At 36.1% G+C, this 13,597-nt stretch overlaps 1 long non-coding RNA gene across 1 annotated transcript; it reads left to right on the top strand.

Annotated features, from left to right (window-relative positions):
• The first annotated feature begins 1,208 nt into the window (after window positions 1–1,208).
• On the top strand, window positions 1,209–12,743 carry LOC111092447. Its single transcript, XR_005378180.1, has 3 exons — window positions 1,209–3,993; window positions 4,955–5,029; window positions 11,228–12,743. It is a non-coding gene; the product is annotated as an uncharacterized LOC111092447 (long non-coding RNA).
• Window positions 12,744–13,597: the final 854 nt, after the last annotated feature.

Genomic DNA, 13,597 nt, shown 5'->3' with positions numbered 1-13,597 from the left:
GTTTTCTTCCAAGAGTAGAAACTTGGTATCTCATTTTGTCTTCTAATTACCCATCTCTGTTCAAATGAAGCAAAGAAACAGATAGATTTACTGCTTCTTGTATCTTATGGACATCCATGTTTATCACACTCATCTGTCTTCACTGATTTTACTTTTGTGTGTGTGTGTGCACACAGGACTATTTTTTTAAAGTATCTCATTTTTGTCACCTTGTTAAATACTCTTATTTTCTGAAATATTATTTGAACATGAACATTCTAAAATCACTTGTGGTGGGGGCTTCTGGGTGGCTAAGTAAGTTAAGCATCTGCCTTCAGCTCAGGTCATGATCCTGGGGTCCTGGGATTGAGCCCTGCATCTGATTCCCTGCTCAATGGGGAGTCTGCTTCTTCCTCCCTCTGCCCCTCCCCCTCACTCATGTGCTGTCTCTCTCTCAAATAAATAAGTAAAATCTTAAAAAAAAAATAAAATAAAATCACCTGTGGTAAATTTTACCTCTTATTCCTTACTCTACAAGAGGGCCTTTGTCTTTTTCACAATTGTATGTTGAGCACCTAGTACATTGCCTGGAATATAGTAGATATGTAAAATTATTTTTTCCAGCTTTATTGAGATACAATGGAAACATAACAATGAGTAAATTTAAAGTGTACAACATGTTGTACAACACTTATACATTGCAAAATGATCACCACAGTAGCGTTAGTTAGCACCTCCATTACCTAACATGATTGCCATTTCTTTTTTGTAGTGAGAACATTTAAGATCTGTTCTCTTAGTAAACTTCAAGTATATGCTACAGTACTGTTAACTATAAACGCCATGTTATTATTCTATCCCCAGAATTTATTCAGCTTATAACTAGAGTTTTGTGCCCTTTGACCAACATCCCCCATTCCTTCCTGCTCCCAGCTCCTGGTAACCACCATTCTAGTCTCTGTTTCTATGCATTTGGGTTTTTTATTTTTATTTTTTTATTTTTTTATTTTTAAGAAGATATTTTTTTAAAGGATTTATTTATTTATTTATTCAGAGAGAGCAAGAGAGAGGCAGAGACACAGCAAGAGGGAGAAGCAGGCTCCATGCAGGAAGCCCGATGTGGGACTCAACTCTGGGTCTCCAGGATCACACCCTGGGCTGCAGGCGGCACTAAACCACTGCGCCACCGGGGCTGCCCGCATTTGGGTTTTTTAAATAAGTGATATGATATAGTATTTGTCTTTCTCTGTCTGACTTACTTCACTTAGCATAGAGCCTTCAAGATCCATCAATGTTATTATTGCAAATGACAGGATTTCGTCTTTCTCATGGCTGAATAATATTCCATTGTGTATATATATATCACATTTTCTTTATCCATTTTTTTTTTGTTTGTTTAATTTTGTCATGGTAAATTTCCTTTTTTCTTTTGAAATAACTTCAAACTTACAGAAAAGTTATACTGAAAGAATAGTACAAAATAACTCCCACATTCTCTTTGCCCACAGACTCAGCCAAGTTTCATCATCTCAGTAACGTCTTTTATGGTGAAACAACCCAAGGTAGCATCACATATTATATCCATGTCATGTCTCCTGAGTCTCCTTCAAACTGGAGCTGTTCCTCAATTTTCTTTTACTGTCATGACCTTGTCTTTTTAAACATACAGGGCCATTTTATAAGCTTCCCTCAGTTCAGGCTTGCCCAACACTTTCTCATAATTAGACTCAGGTTTTGCATCTTTGACTGAAATACCATAGAAGTGGCCCTGTATTCTTCTCATTATGTCCTATCAGGAGCCACACAATGTCAATTTATCTTATTATCTGTGTATTAACTTTAAATATGTGTTTAAGATGGTGTCAGCTGCCTAGTTTCTCCAAGGTAAATTTACTTTTTTTCTTTCCTTTAATTGATAAAATATTTTGTGAGGAGATATGCTGAAAGGGTGCTAGGAGGGCTGGCTTCAATATCCCAGGCTTGATTTTCTTTTTGCTTGGTTCCCACAAGGAAGGAAAGGAGGGGGTAGGGAGAGAGGGAGGAAAGGGATGGAAGGGGAGGGAAGGAAGGAAAGGGAAGTAGAGGGAGGAAACAGGTATACATTTAGTTTTTCCCAATTTCTTTTATTGAGGCAAAACACATAAAATTTGCTATCTTAACTATTTGTAAGTATACAATTCAATGTTTTAAGTACTTTCATATTGTTGTGTAACCATCACCACCATTTTCCTTGAAGTCTTGAATTCTTGCACTGCTGTTTTCACATTTTAAGTAGTAGTCACCTCCACTCTTTACAAACTGCTCCCTCCAGTGTGTGCAAACTTATATAAGTTTGCTCCATTGGTGTGCTGGAACTTTTCTGCTGGAAATCTGGACTTCCACAGAGGCTCTCTTGTACAATGTGGTCCAGGGCCTGTCTGGACCATAGCTGAGAAGAGCTGGAGGTGGTTCATGGGCCATTGCAGATTCACAGCGAGGACTGTCTACATGCTTATTACCTGATGCATGGATGGATGAGACTTCTCCTGGGTGCATTGGCATGTGTGCTGGATTCCACAACTTCCATGGAGGCACTTTAGTCTATGAGTGGATACCAAATTGTTGTTGTTGGGGGAAATACAAACAAGGGACATCTTAGTTAGCCATGATGATTGACATTTAAACTTACTGAATGATTGGGTGGTTGTATCTCATTCTATGTCCAAAGTAAACAATATTTTTTCTAAAAAATACGTAGAAGTTTTTCTTCCTGACTTTCCTTTTCTTTTCTTCTAAAGGTAACACTTTTTTTTTTCCTTTAGTCACTTAAGCTCATATCCTCTGATTTGTCTTGTAAACATTCATCTCCTCACCTTTGATCTTCACCAACTTTGGTAACTATGACTGTCCCTCCTCTACCCATTTATACCTATTCTAACTGCTGCCTCTGGCCTCGTTCATACCCTTATCACCTTTCACTGGGCTACTGACTGCTATTTGTCTCCTAATTAGTTTTCCTACCTCCAATATCCCTCCATATTAATCCATCTTCCCAGTGCCAGAGAAACTCTCCTGAAGCACAGGTCAGACCATGCCATGTCCTTTAAAGCAGACCAGATGGCTCTGACACTATCAGGAAAAATCCAAGTTCCCTCATGTGCCATTCAGGTTTTCCTACAATCTGGCCTCAATCTGCCTGTCCACCCTATTCTCTCAGCAATTCCTTACACATTTGACATGCCAGTGTTTCCCAGGTGAATTGCTCAGAACAGTGCTTCTTCAGAAATTAATAGATGTTACTTTGGACATATTTCCCACGGCCAAATAAGCTGGGATGACAATGATAGCCTAAACAGAGCTTGGTAGGACTTCTCAGAGCCAAGCTGTGTTGAAAATATATATATATACACACAGTCTATATTGGGCATATATTAAGTAAAACTGTAGAGAGAAATAAGGAAATGATGAATACCAAATTCAAATTCAAAGTAGTAATTATCTTGTATGGAGATGAGGAAAGTGTGGCAAGGGAGGTGTATACAAGGTTTAATGATGTCAGGACTTGTTCTGTATCTTAAGCAAGGTGGTGTTACATGGTACCTATTATTTGTTGTTGTTTATCCTGGGTACATGTTATTTGTTGTTGCTTATCCCCCCGCCCCCTTTTAGCATTTTTGAAATCAGGATTGTCTTATGATTGCTAAGAACCACTGACAATTGTGATGTAATCATCTTTACCTTAGAAGTATCTTAATGCATTTCTTTCACTTATGTTCTTTTATTTTTGTATGCATAAGAGTGACATATGACAAAAATCCAAGTCTGAAAGACCTCTTTCATTGAGTACCAAATAAAAATCACAATGGCAAGAAAAAAATCACCCATGACTTTGTAACAATATCGTCATTCAAGTTTGATGGTAACTTAAAGGGTCTTCATGGCTGAAGCAGATTTCCCATGCCTCGTTCCCTCACTATGGTCAATGTAGAGCATAAAGATGGCTTTGAAAATAGCAAGCTCAGTGTCCTACACATAGTAAGTATACACTAGATACTGTTGATTGGGTTTCCAGTGACTGTTAATATTCAACTCACATGACCCACTAACCAAATCTGGCCTTCTCTCTCTCTCTCTTTCACACACACACACACACACACACACACACACACACACACAGGAATAATGCTAGGAAAGCTTACTTTGATAAAGTCTGACCTAATAAAACAGTCTACATATGTGTGCTAATTGAAAAAAGCTACAAGGAATCTTAAACTCAATATGATATTGCCCTTCTCCTAACTTCTTATAGAAGTTTACTTATAGAAACTGATTACTTATAGAAACTAATTATTTCTGTGCTCAATATTAAATTCATAATGTCCTTGAGGGATTATGGCTTAAATGTTTATCATATATGATGCATATATGATGCATACTGTCAATCTGTTGTTTGATTAATGATTTTGTTTGCATAAGTGGTATACTGATCACATCCTCAAAATACAGGGTTTGGGTTATGACTCAGCTCTGTGTATATTGCCACAGGACCTTAAAATTCTATGCATGAATCTGAATTGGAAACCATTTTATAATATGTAATTCTTATTTATTTGGCTCACGGTCAGTAATTCAAAAGAGATTGAAAGTTGGATAAGCTGATTTATAAGGAAATTTCCATTTTCTGTGTTACTGACCTTCAAGGTAAAAGTGGTAGTTTTTCTAATAGTAGGTCCAATAGCACACACTTGGGAAGTAGACCTACACAGATATCCAGACTCTAAATATGACCAAACTTGGACTTCTCAGATTCATGTTGACTCTATATTTCCTGATAACTACTTTCTATGGAAATGTCAGTCTCTAATTATACAGTCAGCCATAATTCTACAGTGTTTCTTACTGCTGACTTCGGTCTTTTTATTTGCACATTTTTCCTCTTTTCAAAGGGCTATTTTTCTTAGTTTACTTACAATCTCTATTTTTATGTTGTTCACAGTCCAGTGTAGCACTAATTTCTCAGCAACTACTTATCGAATTCTAATCTGAATCATGTGTGAGGTAAAGACTTTGGGTAAGTATGTTCTATCCCTAAATTGTTGGGCACCGTGAAAGGAGTATTATTTAGTGGTGGAAGTTCTGTTGTCTAGTTGGTTCTACTATTTTTATTACCCCTAAACCTGGACAGAAATCTTTGGATTGTTGCATTTGCCATTTGTTCTTAAGAAATGATAAATTCTGGGACATATTTCACTGCCACAATATCAAAACTGAAATCTCCCCAAGAAAAATAAAATAGATGAAAAGTTAATGGGGAATTAGCTCATTTTAAATATTACACTTAAATCCATAGCTGAAACTACTTTCCTTAGTGAAGGAGACATCATGCAATTGTTATGTAAAATTTTAAAATGAAAAGTTCTTATAGGTTTAATTCATTGTAATTTATTACGAGTAGAATTAATTGCTTCTTTGGTTAACTCAAATATTAGCAATAATCATCCTAATAGAGATTATTTAGAACAAAAATACAATGAAGAACAAGTTTTAATATCATTTGGCTGTTTCTAAAGACCATAGTTAAAAGCATCAACTATTTAATCTTATTTTTTGTGAAATAATTTTCAAAATTAATATTTTAGATCAGTGATCCAATTTAAACCCTATTAAAAGGCAAGAGTAGCATGTAATCAGAAATAATTTTTCTGCTATATCTTATAGTTAAATTCAAGGCCTTTTATAAATCTTTGAAAAGTATTTGGGAATCAGAGTATCACAATTTCAAAAAATTCTTTCTCTTTTTTTATGGCATACAGATGTTGTATGTTACTTTCTCCCTGACAGTTCCTATAACAGAAAGTCTTTAATGTGTTTGGAATAAAGAATTCTAGATAATAAATTTTCATTGTCTTTCTACGGATATGCTGAAAGTCATAAAGGGTAACATAATCAAGTATTACACTATTCAAAGAACTCCCCCAAATATTTCCAATAAGATTAATGATTTGCAGTGCATTTATCTGAAAAAAAAAGTTAAATTGATCAGTTCAGTATTTATTTTAGAAGAAAGATGAATGTCTGTTGAACAGCCTATTAAAAGAGGGAGACACACTGCAGATTGAAGGTTCAACATTTTGGAAACTGCTACATGGTGTTAAGGAGCCATAGAGCAGGGTTTAGGGGCTTAGAGCCCTAGAGTTTCAGGAAATTCTAACTTAAGTACCAAAGGAACTCTGGCTATCTATGATTTCTGAGGTAGCTCACTGGATGCTCCATGATATAGATAGCTTGCTATAAACTGAATCCTAGTTCTTATGGGAATATCATATCTATGAAATTAGCTGGGGAAGTCTTAATAGTTCCAGAGAAGGAGAGAAATTATCAAGCCTTGCTTATTCATTTCTTTTAAATGATCTGTGTTCAATCAGGGTTCTCCAGAGGAACAGAACTAGTAAAATTTATGTTAGAATTCATTATATATATATTCATATATATATTAGAATTCATATATATATAAAATAATGTATAAGAACTAATATAGATAGATAGATAGATAGATAGATAGATAGATAGATAGATCTATTATAAGGAATTGGCTTATGTCATTATGGAGGCTGAGAAGTCCCAAAATCTATAATAAGTAATCTGGAGATCCAGAAGAAGCAATGATGTAATTCCAGTTCAAGTCCAAAGGCCTGGGAAGCAAGATGACTGATAGCATAAGTGCCAGTCCAAAAGCTAGCATGCTTGACACCCAAGAAGAGCCTAATTTTAGTTTGAGCCCAAAGGCAGGAAAACAGTAATATCTCAGCTCAACAGTCAGACAGGAAGAGTGCACTCTTACTCAGGAGAGGTCAGCACTTTTGTTTTATTTGAGCCTTCAGATAACTGACTGAGGACCACCACATTAAGGAAGGCAATCTGCCTTATTCAGTCTACTTATTCAAATGATACTATTATCCAGAAATACCCCACCCCTAAAAATGTTTGATCATTGTAGCCCAGACTGTTCACGCTATAGCCCAGTAAAGTTGACACAGAAAATTAACAAACACAGTCTGATTCTACTGATGGATTTTTCTCATGCTGCCTGAGAAACACTGAAATTATCTATAATATACATTCTTCAGTCAGGATTTAAAAGAATTGAAAACAGGGCTTTCAGTAAACTTATTAATATTTTATACCTGGAAGAAATCTTGGAAGATTTTAGTTCAATTCTCTTGTTTTATCTTCACAAAGATAATACTCAGGGTCCCTGAGGCAAGAGAAGGCCAACCTGGACCCTGTCCTTCTGCTCTTAGGCTAGGGCTTCTCCCACAGTTCATAGGACTTCTAAAGTAAAGGAAGGTATCATTTGGGGAGAGGCTTGCCTTCTCTTTCACCTGCTTCTGTTCTTTTTTCTCATCTCCTCTCCTCTCTCCACTTTCTCTATTTCTTCTTTCTCTTGTTTATCTTGCACCTTTTCCTCTTCCAGTTTCTCTTCTTCCTCTCCCTCTTTCTTCACTTCTTTCTCCTTATCTTTCTTCTCTTCCTCCTTTTCTTCCTCATTCTCTTCTTCCTGCTTCATCTCCTTCTTCTCCTGGTGTGGAAAAACTTGGAGATTGGAATAAATACAAAGCGAAGCACACTTTTTTTTTTTTTTTTTTTTAATTTGAGGGAGAGAGACACACACATACACACACAGAGACAAAGAAAGATCACAATCAGGGGGAAAGGGCAGAGGGAGAAGCAGACTCCCTGTTGAGCAGAGACCCCTATGCAGAACTTGATCCTAGGACTCTGGGATCATGACCTGAGCTGAAGGCAGACACTTAACCGACTGAGCCACCCAGGTGCCCACAAAGCACACTTCTTTAAGTTTATCTGTCTTCTGCTTGAAGACAAGGCTATGCTAGTCATCTCTCTGTGATGGATTATCTTTTGAGCCAATATATTGGAGATGTAACCAAAGAATGTTCCTGAGGACTTAGAAAATGCAAAGGTAGTGCCCCTTTGGTTGAGACTTGGCATATTATACGAAACATCATTTGGGGCATTTGCTCAGTAAAATTAACACTTGATTAGCACAAACTATATGTTGAGTAGCACTATAACAAACATTTTAGCTCAAAATAAGGAAAGATGTATTGGAAATACTGTTATAAAAATTTTTAATTTTAACTTTTAATCACCTTTTTAACAAGTAGGCAATTAAAGACCAGAAACCACGGCAATAATATGTATATAAGATTTCTCAAATTTTTTCACCATGTTTGATATTATTCCATTATTTAATCTCCAGTTGATATTATTATTGTTATTCTTTTTACTGTTTTATTATTGCTTCTTTGCCATATTCATTAATTCATTTGTTTATTCATTCAACTGCTTGCCCAATTCCCTAACATTTACTTAGCTTCTGTGTGCTAAGTGTGTATAGTACACAGATAAATAGGACAGAATTTTCTCTCAAGAAGAGTTAATATAGCATAATGGTTAAGCATTTGGACTCTGAAATTGAATGGATGGTGCTTGAAACTCAGTTTTTGTCACATACTTAGAAGTTAACGTCTCTAAACCTGGATTTTCTCATGTATAAAGTGGGGATTAATAGATCTACGGTGATGATTAAAGTGCATGGAAAGAGTTTGGCAGAGTGCTTGGCACATAGTAAGGATTCATGAATGCTCATCATTATTTTTACTATTGATGTTAACCTTCCAGCCAATTTAGAGACTCAGGGAAGTAAACCAAAAATAATAGAGCAGCATGACAGTGTTGTCAGTGCTCCATGACAAATGGAGCTGAGGAAATTGGCACTTAATCTCACTTAGATCATAGGAGGTTTTCTGGAGCACTTGATACTTGAGTCCTTGGACAGACTAGGAGCTACCTTACAAGAAGGAGTATATAAAAGGAGATTCCAGATAAAGGAGAATAGCAGAAATGAAGACAATAGGCTGTGAATGTTCAAGAAACTTAAGAAGAGTTTTAAAGAAACCAGTAATAGTAGACCTCATGGAGACCAATTTGAGGTAGGAGAGTACAATCACCCATTTTACAGATAAGAAAACTGAAGCCTAAATGCCTGGTTGGAATGAATTGCCTAAATCCAGACAGCTGGTGAGAGAGCTCTTTCACACCACAGCCACCCATCACCAGGACAGGACCAACATGGCAGAGCATCCTGCCGTTTGTTTCTACACAGGAGTCAAGAATTTCTGTATGGAAATTTGCATTAGCAGCTTTGCCTATTGTTCATAATCTTTTTCTTAAATAGTTGGAAACTGAGGGCTGATAAAGCATGTATTTTTGGTGTATGTTGATAGAAGTCATTAGTGTTTTTCCTTCTTAGACCCTACCCAAACTTTCTATTAACACCTCTCCTCATTGCCAGATCAAAGAACTATTTGCAAATTCTTGCCCATATGATCTAGTCAAGATGAAGAAAGAAAACCAAAAAGTTCATGATATGAAGCCAAGATAAAAATGTTCATGTCTAGGTATACTAGTTTTCAGACCCTGATTTCTTAACATTACTATTTATTTAGCCAACTAGTCAATCATCCAAGAAATGGAGCTTCCATCTACTATTTGTCCCAGTTCCTAGAGATATTGTTATGGCCAAGATTGCTTTTCACTACAGTGATGGTGTGGGACTGTGACAGTGGGAGTGACTGCAAAATAGTGTAACAGATGCAACAATGAAGGAAGTCTAAGCTGTTATAGGGGCTCCTAGGAGGGGCATTTATTCTGACCCAGAGTGTTTAGGAAAGCTTTCTGGAGGAAGTAATTTCAGCATTGAGTGTTGGAAAGGATGAGAGTGAGTGAATTAGGTAGGATTAGTGGTTGGACAATGGAGGCTTGAGAAACAGTCAGTGCAATGGCCTGTAAGTAAGATGATCTATTCAGGACCAAGAAGTGAGTTGATGTACTTGGAATGCAGAAGACTCATTCATCTCCAGAAGTGAGGCTGGAGAGTGATGCAGAAACCATCTATGAAGGGCTATGTGAACCCGAGAGAGAGAAATTCAAAGTTAATTTTAAGGACAATGTGGAATTACCTGCTATTTATCAGGGAAGTAAAAAGACCAGACATGCATTTTAGAAAGGTTTCTCCAGTTGCAATGAAGTAACTGAGTAGATAGCCTAGGCCAAGAGTAGGTGTAGGAATATCAATTTGGGGACTTCCATAATAACTACAGCGAGACATATTGGTTAATTACAGAGAGTGATAGGCTCTGGATAATGTATGGAATTGCTGAATCACTGTATTGTACACCTGAAACTAATATAACACTGTAAAACAGTAAAATGAAATAATATTTTGAAAGATGTATTGGTAGCCTGGGGATGGAGGTAAGTGAAAGGTTGGGGGTGGTAAACTGGCTTGGTAATAGAATTGGAGCTGTGAGTAGATGAGAGAGAGGAATCATAGATAATTATATTCACTAGGTTCTATTGAGCAAACCTAACTCTTGTCGTGCCATTCACAGTAGCAGGGGTCCTTGGACCAGAGACATTTTAGGAGTATGGGAAAGGTCAGAAAGAAAAAGAATTGAGTTTGGTTTGGGATCTTTTGAGTTTGAAATGCTTAAGATTACCTAAGTGAAGCTGTGTAGCATGAAAGAGGAAAGTAAAAGTGTCAGTTTATTTACAGAAACTTAATAGCTAGTTATTTTACTAAAGATACTTACTTTACTTTGGATAAGGAGAAAAAACTCCCTGGACAAAGACATTTGCTATCTATGCTAGGATCTGGGAATTTCTCCGTACCCAAAGCAGTGTCCACAGGCCCTAAACTCAACTGCAAGGACTGATCCAGGTACTGGCAAGAGAACAAAGAAACATCTGAATGAGTCTAAAGAGGGAACCAGAGGCACTTTTAAATCCCCCCTTCATTGTTAATCTATATGAAATTGGTCAGAAAACACCAAGATGCCCAAGTGGTAAATGAACTAATTTTGTGATCAACTCGAAGGGCACAGTAGTTAAGAACATGGACTTTTGAGTGGGTAATTCTGGTTTAGAGTTCCAATTCTGTCACTTTCTCTATGACCTTAGGGATATTAAATTCTCTAAGCCTCCATTTCTTTATCTCTGAATAGGATAAACCCGCTTTGTTAGGTATAAAAATACCTAGCTTATCTTAGATTGGTCTAAGGATTAAGTAATGTACGTAAAGTTTTTGCAAATTATACTAATAGTGTCTCCAATAGTCACTGTAGTGGCTGTTGTTGGTAATTATGAGATATCCAAGCAAATATCTTTTTCCTCTTGTTAACTGCAGCAACCAGGGATAAAAGGAGCATACAGCCATATCCATTCACACAGATGTGCACGGAGCATGTGACTATACATTTATTTGCAATAACAGAGGACTTCAGTATTTCCTTGCTTTAAAACCATAACCATGTTGTTCTATGGGAATATGGAAGAAAAGTGCATCCTGTTGCTAAGTGATATGTTCGTGTAATTACTGGGGAAACAGATGGCCAGTCAATAGTAGACAGGTAATTGCCTTAGAAATGGATTTAGTTAAAGATTGGAAATGATGATAAAGTGTATTGTCCTATGATAGTGGTATTAAGGCAGTTCACGGTCAATTATAATAAAAAAATCATAGTGAAAAGAGCATCTTATTTCTACTTTAAAGCTAATAGGAAGCCAACGCTTACTCTATTATTGAGCCAACCTTTGGAAGAAACTGTAACCACTCACTGTGCTAGGCAAACGCTAGGCTACTTTTTCTTCCAAGCAAGGAGTTGAACATTTGAATAGTCCAGTTATCTATTTGTTCATTCAACCATCCTCTCTTGAACACTCATTATTATCCTTTCATGTACCTCCCTTCTTTCCTACTCTGTACCTTCTTCCTCCACTTTGCCTGTATGCACTCTGATCTACCAGAAAAATTTAGAAACGGGCACCTCACAAATACTAATTTAGAAACAACCACCTTACACACACATTTGGCTGATGACAAGGTCAATTTCAGCAACCTTTTAAGAAAGTAGTATGTCTCTCTAAGGTGAGCACAAAAATATTATGTCATTTGATCCATCAACCTCACTTCCTTGGAAATTTGTCTGAAGCAAATAATTCAGCAGCAGAAAATAGCTATTTGTATGAAGATATTTATTGTGGCATTATCTATAATAGGAAGGAACTGGAAAGAAATGAAACACCCCATACTAAATAATAATTTAAAATGACAATCACATTAATTCTACATAATAATATGCAGCTATTCACAATATTTGCAAAATATTTCTCCTTAGAAATCTGAACAAACTAAAGGTCTCTTAGAGAACATAGTTTGAAGAATTTGCCTGCTCTATGTTTGTATCTTTATGAAGAATTAGCATGAAACATATAAAATATGACTGGGAAAGAACAAAAAAAGGTAAAAATAATGTGTTTGGAGAGTGTAATAATTTTTCACCATCTTTAAAAATTTATTTTCAATTTATTTTGATAATATTTTATAATACATTTAAAGTGAACACCACAAGAGTTGTTCTGTATGTGGTCAAAATCCAAGATGGCATCTTGCAAGCAGCAAATGAAAAGGCTTCACCACTTTTAGAATTCAAGTAATCTTAGAGAAATAAATAGTTCTGTTTTTCAGAGTTTTATCTCCCTTGTTTTCTATTGTGAGAGGCATTTACAAGTATATTGAATTTCTCTTGCTTATGAATTCAACTGCTGCTGCTTTTCCACAAACAGCCTTAATCCTTTGTTTGGCTGTCATAGTTGCTACTGCAGGAATTATGATGCTGCCAACAGAGAATGCAAGAGCTAAAATGAAGAGGTTTTTAAAATGCCAGTACACACTTGTCCCTTTTTCTGGCTACTATATATTTCTGGATATATATACATATATATTTTTTAGCATAATTAAATAATTAATTAAATAATTCCTTCTATAAAGTGTGTGTGTATATACATATATATATATGTGTGTGTGTGTGTGTATATATATATACGTTAGCATAATTAAATAATTCCTTGTTCGGGGCATGGGCCATTTAATCTGAAAACATGCTCCCAGGTTGTATTTATTATTGTAAATAAAATAAATATATTCAATCATCAGTACATTTGCTAGCAATGAAAAGGGAAAATACTGGCTTTCCTGGGTAGGTAGATTTCCATAGTCTTCCTCACGCCTATGCCAGGGTTTTGTCTTTTGTTTTTTTTTTCTTTTTCTTTCAATTTCCTAGACTCTGATTTTCAGTCATGCAGGGTGGTTTCAATTAATGTTGGGTAGGAGAGATGAAAGTGTCCCCTGGCTACTTCCACAAATATTATATCATTACTACCTTAGCATGATTAAATAAGCAGTGACTAAAATTATTTACAATAATTGATTTTTAAATCGAGAAAGAAAAACTGTATCTATAAATAATGGATCTCTATTCAGGTTAAGAAATTGTAAGGAAAATGCTCACTTATTCGAGAGGTTTAGGTTGCAGTACTGGTCTACACAAGCCTCACTCTAGACAGAAATTGCTGTAATTCTTTGGTGACAGAAACAGATGTCGAAAAGAAGTCCGGATCACACAAAGTCAGATTTTGCCTGGAGGGAGATAATCTCCATTGACAACCAGCTGGGTTTTTGACTAGATGACATGTGATAATGCAAGTATTGCCTCAC

The sequence above is a fragment of the Canis lupus genome, chromosome 25 (assembly GCF_011100685.1).
Source record: "Canis lupus familiaris isolate Mischka breed German Shepherd chromosome 25, alternate assembly UU_Cfam_GSD_1.0, whole genome shotgun sequence".
NCBI classification, from domain to species: domain Eukaryota; kingdom Metazoa; phylum Chordata; class Mammalia; order Carnivora; family Canidae; genus Canis; species Canis lupus.
Note: the sequence above shows the minus strand (reverse complement) of the source record. Positions and strands in the feature narration are given on the sequence as shown.